Source organism: Meriones unguiculatus, chromosome 2 (genome assembly GCF_030254825.1).
Source record: "Meriones unguiculatus strain TT.TT164.6M chromosome 2, Bangor_MerUng_6.1, whole genome shotgun sequence".
Taxonomy (NCBI): Eukaryota; Metazoa; Chordata; class Mammalia; order Rodentia; family Muridae; genus Meriones; species Meriones unguiculatus.
The window spans coordinates 73955381-73969835 of NC_083350.1; the positions used below are offsets into that span (position 1 = coordinate 73955381).

At 42.6% G+C, this 14455-nt stretch overlaps 1 protein-coding gene across 15 annotated transcripts in view; it reads left to right on the forward strand.

The window, feature by feature from the left end:
- Osbpl1a (oxysterol binding protein like 1A) overlaps positions 1–14455 on the forward strand; it is a 170427-nt gene that overhangs the window by 86828 nt on the left and 69144 nt on the right. Inside the window, exon 1 of one of the 15 annotated variants that reach the window (XM_060377655.1) lies at positions 9338–9354. The exons of the other annotated variants lie outside the window; for them this stretch is intronic. The gene's annotated coding sequence lies outside the window, so the exon portion shown is untranslated. Of the gene's footprint in view, positions 1–9337; positions 9355–14455 lie in introns of those variants that run through there. 15 annotated transcript variants of the gene reach the window in all.

Consider the following 14455-nt stretch of genomic DNA (forward strand, 5'->3'; position numbering starts at 1 on the left):
CAGTGGAATCTTGGGTTCAAGAGAGTTTATACTCAGAACTTAGGAAGACGCCAGACTGCAGTCAGCAGAGTTAATAGAAGGAGAACAAGGGAATAGAAATTATAACTGTAGACTGTGATTTTTCTCCTGATGTTCGTGATCTGTAAAGAATAATGTGTTCTGTTCTTCTAATCCTTATGTTTGGAATTTCTTTTTCTTGTTCTTAATTTCCTGGTGAGGGCTTTCAGGGCAATGTTGGATAGATGCTGAGATAGTGAATCCACATTCTTCCATGATTTAAAAGAAACAATTGCAACTTCTACAAATTAACTAAAAAATAATAAATACCACTTACAGTATTAATGTTGTTCACATTTCATTTTTATATCTCTTCAAATCAGAAAGAATGCTAAATTTGGATTTTAGCTGTTTTTTTTTTTTAAATAAGAGTGGCTTGTATGCTTTCTTTTTTTCCTTTCTTTGTCAGGTTTTTCTATGAAGGTTATTCTGATATAGTAAAAATCAATTCAGTAGTATTCATTCTTCTTTTGTGCCCTAGGGCTTGTATAAAATTGAAATGATTTAGTCTTTGAAGTTAGAAAAATTTTAACAAAACCATCTTTGTAAGTTTTGTGAACTACTATTTAAATATATTAAATAATTATAGGACTACTTTGATTTCTTTATTTCTTTTTGGGTTAGCTCTGGCAGGTTAGGTATTTCTAGGGACATCCCATTTCCATTGAAGTTTGAAAATGTATTGTTTTAAAGGTATCATCTTTTAAATTTATCTTGGATATGTAGTTACCCCTTTTTCAAATATGTTTGTTTGAGTATTTTGGAAGACATTTTTCTCTTTCTTCAGGTGAATCAACATCTCCTCAAGCAAGTTGTCTTAAAGCTTTTCTTTCTTGTGTTTTGTAAAATTTATTTTTAATCTACATATGCACTTCACACCCACTCCTCCAGGTCCCTCCCCCACCTTCTTCCCTCTATCTGCCAATCCCCTTCCCCCAGAAAAGGGCCCCTCCCAACCCACCCCAGCACATCCGTCACACCAGGACTGAGCTCATCCTCATCCACAAAGGCCATCTTGTCTGTATTTTCAAAGAGCTGCCTTTAGCTGTGACATCTATTTCATCTTTTTATTTTAAATTAAATTTTACAGTTTTCTCTCACTTTCTATGAGTTAACCTTTTCCTTATTGTTTATACGTTTGTTATACTTTGTTCTCTTGAAACGTGGGCACTTTGTTCAATATTTATTCATTCTAGATTTTAGTTGTTTTTATGTGTGAGTAGTTTGTAATTTAGCAACTATCATTATGAGCTTTAGCCATTACTATTTGGCATCTAACATTACATTTTAAAGATTGCTTTGACAGGCTGCAGATACTGAACCTGAAGTATAGCCAAATGCTCTCATAATATTTTAAAATACCTGCAGCTTACAGGAGGTTTGGATGTCTTCCGTGTGGCCTTTCCCCCTCTACCCACCTGCCTGTTCTGTGTCTACTGCTCTGCATTTCTCTCCATGTGACTCATTTTCCCTCACCAACACTATTTTTCATACCAATCATTTCCTTTTCTCCTTTTATCCCTTCTTGCCTTGCTATACTTTAAAGATCATCTGCTAACTATATCCTCAAATATCATGCATCCAATTTTCTTTAAATGCTCACAGATTCAGCATTATTGACTATTGACATATATGGGGAGAGCGTAGGGAAAATGCCTGGACAGGAGAGGGTAAAGTGTCTGCTGTGTGGGGTCCTGAGCACCAGTTCGGATAGCAAGGGGAGCTTGTTCTTTGGCTCTGGCGAAGCTTCATAGCAAGGCTCACCACCTTCCTGTGTAGAATGGAGTTTCTTCTTACCTCAGCCTCTCTCTGTCACAAGCTATGTTGAAACCGAGATGGGATAACAATAAATGTATTGTTACTTTTGTATTCAGGTATCATCCTATGCTCCACTCTTAGGGAAATCTGTTAAAATAGGAGTCTGTCCCAGGGTGGCACGGCTCCAGCACAGTGTGTTAGATGAGAGACACCATGTTGGGAGACCGCGGGCGGTGAGCAAACGACAGCGGCGCACAGTTGTACTCTGTGGCGGAGACACAGGAGAAGCCTGTGTCCTGAGAGAAGGAGCGCACAGCCTTCTGGCTGCAGACATGGATGTGGGTTTGCTCTGGGGGATCCCTGCTCTTCTTCACTTACTTCCATTTACTATAGTGAGGACATTGGGCTTTTCTGCACTGTACTTTTGAGCAGTCAACTTCTTACAGGGATGTTTCTGTACTTGATACTGTGTTGTTATTCTGGATTCTAAACAGCTGAATTAGAAATGATGCTTTGTGAGTTTAACTTTGTTTATTTTGCATGTAATAGAGGTGATTTGAGTATATTCCTCATTTCTTTTTCTTTTTCTTTGTATTCTTGCTGAAAATTGAAAGGGATACTAGTTCTTATGGTTTTATTAGGGATAGATGTGAATACATGGACAGATGAAAGTAAAAATAGCCTCTGGTCACCTGAAGCAGCTCCATGGAACACTGTTTGAAAGTAATAGATCTACTCTTATTTCACAGAGGAAGGAGCTAGGGCCTGGAGAGAGGCTCATTTAGTTGTCCAAGCTTATATAGGTGGGAGGATGCAAAACTTAGAGCCAACTCCAGAATACTGTCCCCGGATTTAGTGCCAAAGAACAACAGCTATAACAAATACACCTCTAGTTAGGAACGTTCACCACAGGAGAAGATGGTCTACCCTTGTCAATGTTGATACGGTCCTTGTGTAAGGTAGTTTCCCAACTTGACAAAGGCATACCAAGTTTAGGAATAAAAAAAGCAAATGGCCAAGAATACCGAAATGGCTTCAGACTTTGCACAGAACACCTGTATTCCGGGTTCGCAACAGGAAAATTGTTATCTGTCTTCTTGGGAGAAATTGTGCTTGGGATAAATTGTGATTTAGAAGAAAACAGAACATGTCCGTTTTTCTAGATAGTCTAAAGACTGTTCTAAGATTAAACTAGACTGTCAGAAGGCTTTAGCCTGGGCTGTGTTCAGTCAGTCCTCATATAAGTGGCACTCACTGAGTTATAAGTTGGATATACATCTCAGTTTCTTTTAGGGAATTTTTGAGAAATGAGCTTTATTGATGTATCTTTGTCCTTCAACGCTCATGTTCCCCTATACTGGATGAGAAATTAGAGCTAAGGGCAAAGAGGGAGTTTGTTTTCCCTGAAGAACTGTGTCTTTTTCTCTCCTTGTGGACAATTAAAGGTTCATAATTGATTGCATTTCTCTTTCTGCTTTGGCCTTCAGAGAATTGAGAGCCACATGTATGACTTGTCCATAGCATCTGCGTAAGCTCTGTCATGTGGGGTCCTCCCCCATAGAAATTCTTCTGTATGTTCATGCTCACTGTTGGCCACTCTCTGACCTGCAGTGTTGTCTCGTGAATTAGCTGAATATGCCTGTGCCCCAGAGTACATTTGTATATAGAAATTACACTTAGGGATTTTCCTGCAGGTAGGATTAATAGTACTAGGCCGAGAAGATTTGCATTTGATTTTGACTTTCTTGTAGATAATTTCAAGGACCCAAATTAAATACACAGCATATATTATGATGGGAGGTTTAAAATTTTTTGTAAGTTAGTTTGACTATGTATTTTAGTCCAGTATTTGGAGAAAGAACTTTAGGGTATCAAATGCCCCTAAGACTTTCCTTCCTAACTGTATCTGGCGTATTACCCCGTGTCATTGGCACATGTGCATCGTTGGACAGCTGTCTCCTCCACCCCCGGAAGTGCTTCACTGTGGAAGATGGAAACTGTTCATGAAACAAGACCCATTCTCCGCTCACTTCTGAAAACTACCATGTTATTCTTTATGGCGCTGACGCTGTTTTGTACGTCACACAGGAAGAATCATATAGTGGTTGTAGTATTTGTCCTTCTCCATTTGCCCGGATTCAGGAACCACAGCCTTTTCACTGTCATTCCTGGTGTAGCATGGGCCAGGACTCCCACATCTGAAGCATATGCTGTCCCATTGTGTTATGTCTTGCCTATGGACCCTTGGGCCGCTTCTCCCTTTGGCTATTATAAAGAATACTGCTGTGAACATGGATATGCAAGTACTCCTAAGTCTGGCTTGATGCTGTGCTTGTTTAGTACACACCGAAAAACGCCTGCTGGGTCACGTCGCACTCCACTTGTGTCTCTGAGAGCAGCGTCACACTTCTTCCCACAGCAAGGGTACCATTGTACGTTCCGGTCAGTAATGCCAAAGGCTTGCATTTCTCTGCATCCTTATCAATAGCACGTACATTTTGTTTTGTTTGATTTTTTTTCTTAAATAATAATTATCCTGAGTGTGATGTGCCAGGAAAAAAATGTAAGTAGAATTGCTAACAGTTTTTTATTCAGATATTATCCCCCAAATTGAGAGGCTACCCCTTCCTGACATTGGGCCACACTTGCCTTACAAAGCAAGTGTGTTTGGAACCGTTCTCCATTTGCTATGTGATGGGAGGATGTAGCTAGTGTGTGTGCCCCCTTTTCAAAAGGTCCACAAGCCGGCATGACTGTGTGTATGTGTGTGTGTGTGTGTGTGTGTGTGTGTATGTGTACCAGTGTAAGTGCATAGGGAGGCCAGAGGTTGGTATTTTGAGGTGAGGAATGGTGGCACAGAGGCTGTACAGGGCCTAAGGAAACAGTAGGTATGTCTAGGAATGGTAGACTTGATTGAAAAGAGAACTCAGAATGTTTATATTGAAATTAGTTTTTGATCTTTAGCCATAGTTATTAGTACAGAGTTCCTAAAAACTGTAAAGAAAAAGTTTAAGATTGAAACCTTAGAAAATATGATCACAAAATTATTAAGGAATCTAGATGTCATCAGTTTTCCCTGTCGATTCTTCCCACAGCTCTGGCAGCCAGGCAGTCGCCATAGCTGAATGTAAGCATAGCAGTGTGTAACTCCTCTGCTGAGGACAGGAGGCTCAGAGCTGGCAGCCTGGGGCACACGGATGTGGATTGAAAGCAGGCTCTGCTCTTCATCCTATATGATCCAAGCGTCACAGACCCTGGCTGTGCTTGGCTTTCGCCATTGGGATGATACCAGCTTCCCAGGGCTGGAAGTGGGGAGCTGCACCTAGAGCAAACAGCATGGCTGGCAGCTGCTCCTGCTGCATGGTCCTTTGAGCTGCTTGTTCTACTGGAGGGGTAGGAAGTGTCAGAAGGTTCAGCTTCCTGTCAGGGTCAGGTTTTCCCTTCTCCTTCTGAACTCATTGTCCCAGTGTGCATTGTCATGAGAATTGTCTCTTCTCCCATGTAAACGTTTGTTAGCTATTTGGAATAGCTAGAAATTTTCCTTTCCTCAAGCTGAGTATCTCCTAGTTCCTTCAGACTGTTACTGTCCAACTTTCACACTTTTTCTTAAAAGCTGTCCTTTGGAGACAGAGCAGCTATACAGGGAAGCGAGTGCAGGCATGGTGCTCCTCAGCTTCCAGTCAGTGCAGAGTTCTGGTGCTGGGGACTGTGAGACCATGCAAGTGGCCCTGGCTCCCTCCTGGCCCCTTCTCTTCTTCACATCTCCTTGCTGTGGTCTAACGGTGTGTGGACCTGTTCTTACATCAGAGCTTTTACTGTTTCTCAGCCAGATCGTCCTCCTAGGTATCCGCTCCCTACTGTCTTTCGGCCTTTGATCCGCTGATGCTTTTTCAGTGTGGTCCTCCAGCATCCCTCCCCACCCACCTGAGGCTCCAGGATGCCTTTCCTGCTTTGTAGCTTACGTGCTCAGCACCTGCTGGCATCTAGCACACTAAGCCGTCCATTGATTTGCCTTGTGTCTTTCCCCTCAGTAGTTGGTAAATGGAATACGTGCAGGGTTGCCCTCTTAGTCACTGTGGAGTCCCTGGGACCTGGAATGCCTGGCATGGAGTGGGTGGCTGACAGATTCTTGTTGGATGAAGAGGACAGGGACTGAAGGTTACATAATATTGTACTTGACAGGGGCCCTTGAGGACTCTACCCAGTCAGGGTCAATTTTATATTTTTATTTATATTTATTTTTGAAGCTTAGAAAGAAAATATGAAGTCAAATTAATTGTTTTTAGACTTTTGCAGATTCCAGGTCACTTTGAGTTGCTCAGTAAATGAGTATCTCCTTTTATGTAAATCAGCTTCCCAAGTAGGTGGCTCAGACATTAGACAGCCAGTCCCAAGCCATCTGCTGACAACTTCCTGGTGCTGGAATACCATTGACATGCGTGGCATGCCTAGGAAGACCGAGACTCCCTCCCGGGTGCTCTCTTTGGAAGGAGTTCAGACCACTAAATTGATTCCAATCTAATCTTTTTATCCTAGTTGGGGAACCATGAAGATATTCGCCAAATCAGAATAAAACGTCAACATTTGGGACAGAGAAAGTTAGGCTCAGCAATGGAGAGAGGACGTTTTTCTTGGTGTCTGTGCGCACATGTTTGTGTGTGTATGGATGCAGTGTGTGGGTGTGTGGGTGAAGGGTCAGAGAGCAATGCTGGGTGCCATGCTTTCTGTGCAGGGCCTCACACTGGACCTGAAATTTTCCTCCTTGCTAGACTGGCTAGCCAGTGAGCTCCAGGGACCTGTCTGTCTGTCCTCAGGGCTGAGATTGCAGGTGGCGCATCACGTGGGGCTTGGGAACCCAAATTCAGGTTTTCATGCTTCTGTGGCAAGTGTGGAGCCAACTGAGCCGTCCCCCCATGAGCTTTAAAAAGTAGATGTTGTGATCATGGCGTGTCCCTGCCCTGAAGCAGTCCTCAGCAGTGGGAAGGAAACAGCTCCTTGTTCTTGGGAGTACATGAGTGAGTCCAGTAAAAACCTGATCTATTTATTTCAAGTTTAGGAACAAGCAAACGAGTTCCAGGGTCGTAGGAACCAGAGTGACCACATGGGCTGTGCAGAGAGAAGGGCAGGGTAGCTATGAAGAGGCTGGGGATCCAGGGGAGGAAGCAGCAGGAGTGTTCTGTCTTAGTGGCAGTGCTAGGAGCTGGGTGTGTATTTGCTGTGGGCTCTACAGTTAAAGCAGAGAGGTGTGTGTGTGTGTGTGTGTGTGTGTGTGTGTGTGTGTATAATATATCAATAAAGTTCCTTCAGAAGTAAAGTTAGAGCTGCTGTGCTGTCACTTGTGTTATAAATGACCTTTTCTAATTCTGTGCATCAGCAAAACTATCAACTACCAAGGATAAGATTTGTTAAAATTAGGATTAAACTTCTCCGCTTTTAAGAATGTTCACTTACCTGTTGTGGCATTTTTTTTTTTTTTAAAAGAGATTTATTTCAAGGTATATATGGTGCACAAATCTGTGGAGAGTGATTACATAAGAGCAGGTTATTTTTAGGTGGAGAGCTCTGCAGCTATCATGAGTGTTCTTAGCACACACTCAGACTGGGCTCCTAGGCAGATGCTGAAACAGCCTTGTGCTCTGCTTCAGAGGCCCTGTACCCATGCTCATCAGATGCACTACAAACTGGACAGAGCAGTGAGGACTCTCCGGTGGACCTAGTTTCAAATGCTCTGCTAGTTAGGAAATTAGGAAAGACATAAATGGACATATGTAGAAAAGCTATTTTTTTTAACATACACTAAAATATCACAGTTAGAACCTAGGGAGCACTAGCAAGATTTTTTTTCTTTTGAAGATTTATTTATTTATTATTTATACAACATTCTGCCTATAGGCCAGAAGAGAGCATCGGGTCCCTGTATAGACGGTTGTAAGCCGCCATGTGGTTGCTGGGAATTGAACTCAGGACCTCTGGAAGAGCAGCCAGTGCTCTTAACCTCTGAGCCATCTCTCCAGCCCCACTAGCAAGATTTTTATGTGTCTTTTTCACTCAGAGCAGCATACAGTACTGCTTAGTACTCTTCATTGTTCTTCTATCAGAATAAATGTTTTGTTATGCCTAGTTTTTGACGATTGTTGTGTGTGTGTGTTGCACATGCCCATTCATGGGGTCAGAAGGAGGATGTTGGTGTGCTCCTCTATTGCGTCTGCCTGATTCCCTTGAGGCAAGGTCTCTTCACTGAGTTTAGAGCTTGTGCCTTCCGGCCCCAACCCTACCGCCTAGACTTCTGGTCAGCAAATCCCAGTGGTCTTCCTTTTTCCATCCCATCTGGTGTGACAGGGTGAGTGCGACAGGGTGAGTGCGACAGTGTGAAGCATGGAGATTTCAGCTTCAGACGCTGTTCCAGGTACTGCATTCCTGGGCCTTCCTTAAGTAGGCCTGGTAGATTCTGCAAAATACTGCAGACTGTTTGGCCAGAGCTTTTTGCCTGCGGTGAGAGCTGCAGGGGGGCTGAGAAGCGGAGTCTTAGCTGCAGGTGTCATCAGCAGGCTCTGACAGCCACAGCCCTGTCTGTTCTTGGAAGTCCTGACTCAACAGGTCTGAAACCAGGCTGTCTAATTTGAGAAACGGTGAAACAAATGTATTCTAGCTCCTGTTAGGTTTGTGTAGGCCACCCTCAGCTCCAAGCCAGATGTCTACCTGTTTGACCTGCCAGTGCTTGGGTTAAGGAACAGTGTGTATGTTCAAGTCAGGAATCAAGTTCAGGCACCGTGCATCTTGTATTTGAGACAGGATCTCTCACTTGGCCTGGCGCTGAAAGATGAGGTGAGGCAGGCTGTCCAGTGAGCTCCAGGGACCTGCCTGACTTCACATCTCCAACACTGGGATTACAAGAGTGTGCCGCTGTCCCTGGACTTTTAGCAGGTCCTCAAGCTTACTTAGAACACTGTTTCACCTGAACTATCCCTGCTTTTGAACACCTTCCCAGACTTCTGGTGCTTAAAATCTTTCTGTCTCCTCATCCTTGGTATTATCTCTGAGTCTTGAAGGGATGGATGTGATGTGTAGGTCCCATTTGGACCGAGTACTTCATAAATACTTTTGGTGCTTTGACTAGTAGTGAGTTATTTTTCGCATTAGCTGCTCTTCACTGCGCAAACTGCTTCACTGAGGAGTGAGAGCTGCACTACTCTATGTCTATAGACGTATGCATTTAGAGGGTTAGGGATAGTATGTCGTTTGAGCAAAATGGAAGTTGTAGCTTTGCCCCTGGGGCCTATGAGCTAGTCTTGGGTTGTGGATTACATTTAGAATAGTAGGTATGAGTTTCATCCTTTGGAATGGGTCTGAAGTCCAATCAGAAAGCAATTGATTGACCTTATAATGCTCATGCCACTGCTCCACCCACGAGTAAGACTGTTGATGACTTTTCTCCATAGCAGCCTACATGGTGCCTTCAGGTACTGTGAAAGCTGGCCAGCAAGAGGAGGCTGCTTCCTCACCGGTATCACCTTGAGTTCTCCATGTCCTGCTAACAAGGTGTGTGGTGTCTTCTGTAGTAATCTTTCATCAGGTTCTAAGAGGAGCAGTGACAATGGTTGGTATTGTTTAGGAAGTCTCTGGGACACCCCTGATCAACAGCTTGAGGGAAGGCACTCCATGCCTTGCACGTATGGCTACTGGGTAAACATCATCTTCTGTGTAGGCTAAGTCTGAGTAAGAGTGTGTGTGTGTGTTTAAGAAGCTTATAAAAGGATACATTTCAATATGGGTTTTCCACACACCCTTAGTTATCCCTCTCCCAGCCCTCCTCTCCTCTTCCCTTCCCACTTCAACCTTCTGTGGCGATGATTCAGTGTCCTCTGTTGCCATCCATTGTTACTGGACTATATGTTAATTTGTAACATGGACTTGGAAGCCTTTTGGGGTTGGGTAAAGATGTTGATAATTTGGGGTGGCTTTCTTAAATGTTTTGAATTTTTGTTCTTAAACATTTAGCCATATATCCCTATAGTTGTTGTGAGGATCTAATGACCTAGGAGGAGTTGAAGCTCCTTTGAACAGAAAAATGCTGGGTATAGAGTTAAGAAGATACTATTGTGAAAAAAAAGATTTTAGGAAATTTCAAATTCAGGTGTGGCCATGCATACTGTATTCCTAGCACTTGGAGGTACAGGTAGGAGGATCAGATATTCAAGGTCATTCTCAGCTACATAGAGAGTTCCAGGTCAGCTTGGGTTCACAAAACCAACAAAACTAAAAAAACAAAACAAAAACTCCCAAGGATTCCAGAATCTTTATTGAATAGTTAAATTTGGAACCCCACCATTTGTTTTATTTATGGTCAGTGTGAATCTGTTGTTAATTTTAAACTGAGGCTGTTTCCAATGATTTAGACACTGCATCGTCATGTGGCTTAAAATGTTTTTGTGCAGTGTATATAATTTTAACCTGTACTATAATCTGGGTTGATTAGGATATTATACATTGAAGTACATAGTGCTTATAAAAAAATAATCCTGTAAGGTGCTACTTTTAGATTTAAAAATGGACATGATACTATGTAAACTTTACAGTGTCAAGTGATCCAGTGTTTTCATTGAAGTTCAAGTTCTTGTGAGCTCATTCTTGCATCAAACTGTTACATTCCAGAGCTATTAAAGGAGCATCATTGCTGGGGTCATACTGAGGGTGCTGATCTGTGAGGCCTAGTACCACTTCACTTCAGACTTTTGTTTGTTTTTTCCATATTTAAAAAACGATAGGCAGAAGGTAAACTTCCTTGACACATTTTCACTTATATTCAGCATTTGATTTAGTAAGATGTTATTTTTAAATTGTTTCAACAAAATAAGTTTCAAATATTTTGGGTTTATCTAGTTTTTTGTTGTTGTTGTTGTTGTTTGTTTTGTTTTGTTGTAATTCCTCTAAATATGATTGTCACCTAACTCTCGGCCCCTACTCCAATTTTATTTGCAGCTATTCTTTTCCTAAGTTAAGCACTGCTTTTTTTTTTTTTTTTTTTTTTTTTACTTTTTATGGAATGTCTTTATCTCTACCTCCAACTGTTTCAGAGTAGCTGCTTTCCTGTTGTTTGTCGGTCCAGGATAAAAGCTTGTCCCCAGTTCTGCCATGATATAAATGTCCGAGTATACCCTGGAAAGCAATTTTGTAACAAGCTCTATAGATGTATTTCTCTGAGTGTGTCAGTCAGTCAGTAGCTGGGTCATCTGTCTTCTTTCCAGTGCTGGAGCTGGGTAGAATGGCATTGGAAGGGATTTCCCTTTCTCTTGGTCTCAGCAAAGCTGAGGAAGGCAGCAGTGACTATGAGGAAAGAATATGTTTTAGTGTTGCCAGGAGCCATTGTCGAGTTGACCAGCGGTGTGTGAATGAAGCTCGGTAACCTTGGGACCCATCTTTCATGGGGGCCATGAAGGAAGAATATCCTTCCTTCATGTTGCAGGAGACAGTGGCTTCTTTTATGTCATATGCTGGAACCAGTGAATGATCTCCATATTGGTTCCCGGTGCTCTGTATTCTCCACATGCAAGAAGACAACAGAAACAATTAGAAGAAATCTTGAAGTTGCATGTACCTACCTGTCTGAATCTGTGCCTATGTATGCCATCTTCTTTCCTGCAGGAGGGTGACCTGCCTGGTCCCTTAGTGAAGACATACCAATGATGCATGTCCCAAAAATATCATGCTAGCAAGCCTTTCTGCGCATTCCCATCTCACTAATGGTTACGAAACACAGGTTGAGCTTCATCTCATTTTTTGTCCTTCTGTCTGTCTGTCTTATGATCTCATTTGGTTGTATAATACAGCCCATGAGATAATCACCTCCTTCTTCATCATGCACCTGAGTCCATGCCTGCTTAGTTACTTGTGTTTGGATGGCTTGTAGCACCGTGTGTTTACCACGTGTGAGACTGAGTCCCAGCTGGCCTACCCTGTCACAGGTAATTGCAACTGTCTTCCTTGCTCAGCTACACACCATGAAGCCACGTTTGCCTCCTTCCTTAATCTGACATCATGTAGCCTATCAGTTGACCCTTTAGTCCTCGACAGTCTCTCCAGAATTGGAGTGCTCCTCCACACTTCCACTGCAAGTGCCCAGTCTTTTTTTTTTTCCATTTTACTTGACCTCCCCTAAATGGGGCCATAAATTCATTTCACTTGAGAACAAAGTGCAAGGTAGCAAGGTAGCAAAGAGAAGTACTAGAGTCAGTGACACCCTTAGAACTTCCTGCATATAAAGATGCTTATAAGTGGTAAAACAAAGGCGCTGTGTGCTGTATTCATCATGAGGATGTATCTCCATATTTTTTTCATGCTTCACATGGGATCAAAGTATAGCATCCCTAGACCCTAGAGAAGAGAGTGTGATTTAGCCTGGTTGTGGATTTAGAAGTGATAGTAACCATTGCATTCATGTGAGCATTCCGTCCTTATCTTAGTCTGTATTTCAGTTGTGGAAACTGAGTGCCATGTACTAGGTAATTCATGAGGAGTCTTTGCTCACAGTTCTGAGGTTGGAAAAGCCTTACATTATAATGCTGTCATCTGTAGAGGTCTGGTGAGGGCCTTCCTTCTGGTTCATAGTGTATCACATGGCACTTGCCAACTAGCATCTCTTTCCTATATAGTCACCAATGCCATCAAGCCCCTACCCCTGAGAAGATCTCATCCAATCCTAGTTATGTCCCAAAGGCTCTACTTTCATACACCATTAACATGTGGCTTTGAGGATTACATTCTAGTGCGGGAGGTGGGGTGACTTTCAAACCTTGGCAGTCTTGTTTTCACCCCAACAGTGGAGTCAGACGTGGGTGGGAGAGCTCACACCAACTGTGAGTGACCAACCATACTTCTTAGCAGCCACTTCAACAGAGGAGTAGCAGAGAGTGGCCAATATCACATATCTTGAAAAACTTTGAGTGTTGTTGGTCCTATAGCCACAGCAATGTGTCAAAATAGCTTCTTCCCAGAGAGAAAATTAGGTGTACCTGAAAAGGGATATTTTAATCACTGATACCTTCTTTGTTACTGTAGCTGTATGTATAATAACTGAGAAGAGACCAGAGTGTGGCCAGAATCTCCCATCTTATCATCAGGTTATTGTACCTGATTCTCTGCGAATGCTAACCAACAGTCTCCAATTATTAGATGTCTTTGTCAAATGATTTGGTGATCATCTCTGTCCCCTTATTGCCTGTGAAACAGGTAAATAGCAGGGCACATCCTAGAAAGAAAGAGCTAAAGTGCATGCAAAGTGGCTAGCACGTGCTGTTTTTAAAAGTGGATGGCCTTGCTGGCGTCTTCATCTGTAAAATATTTACTGAGGAATTCACCTTCTACCAGGAAATGAAGTAAAATAGAAGTGGTTTGAGGACATGGACTCCTGAAAAGCTTCAAAATTGTGTTACTCTTCAGTGGGCTATAGACAGCAGTGCACATGCTTTCTGTTAGGTAGATAGTAATTCTGTCCTGCTGTCTAAAATCTTTATTATGTGTGTTCACTTGACATACATCGATTTTTGTTTATAACTTGTACCAAAGTTTTCTAATTTAATTATATACACATGTTGTGTCTACTAGTTCTGTGAAACAAAGTCTGATTTCTTTAATAATCACAAGATAGTTAGAATAGCTTGAACGTTTGGATGCTTACAAAGTCTTGAAACTATGTGCATGTGTTGGTAGGACACGTGAGCAAGGTAAGCGTCACACTTGGGTTCAGACGGTGGAGTTCTGTGAAGGCGCTGTTTTTGATACAGCATAGAGTCTTAGCTAGGCAATAGAAAGTCTCAGCTAGGCAACAGAAATTCAGAAAGCTGGTTTAGAAGGTGGCTATTTAATATAATCACGCTCTGCAGTCAGTCCCCTGACAGCTGAACCCTGGTCTTCCAGTGCAAAGTTGGAGTGCAAAGTTGATGTGGAAGGGCTGGAGTTCCCTGCACCCCACTGAGCAGTAGTGATTTGGCCATTAAGCCTCTTCACAGGTACTTCCGTACAGGGAGAGCGCTTCCTGGCACAGTTCCTGCTCCTAGGGTTTCTTTTTCATGTGTGTCCCTACTGGAGGAGGGGGAGCACTTTTTGCCGGAAGTTTTGTGGTAAGGCTTCTTCAGTGAGGGAATCTCAAGAGGCTGGAAGCTCCTAAGACCTCTCTCAGGGCTAAAGGTTTAACAAGTGCAGGTGCACAGGAGGGTGGCACTTCTCCTCTCCAACTTGCCACCCTCCACTAACCAGTGCGGGCAGGTGTAGGTGTGGCCCAGAGTGTAAAGCTTCTTGTAGGTGAATAAAGGCTTGGTTGTTGTGATTTTCTAAAGGGGATTGGCTATTTGAGGGTATTGATCAGTTTGCCACTTGGCTGAAATCCGTGTAAATTTAGCGGTTCAAATGTTGCATTTGCTAACCAGAAAGACTTCTGCTGTTACATTTAAAGGTATACGCCAGCCACAGTGTAACATGTTCTTCTCTGGAGACACTGTTTTGATTCTGAGAATATTTACAAGTGTCTTTGGGTTTTTGTGTGTTGTCTCTGTTTAGGATTTCCTACATCGTTTGCTATTTTACTTTATTATCACAGCTCTAATCTCAGCAAGGAGATTATAATAAACACTGACGTTTCTGCGGA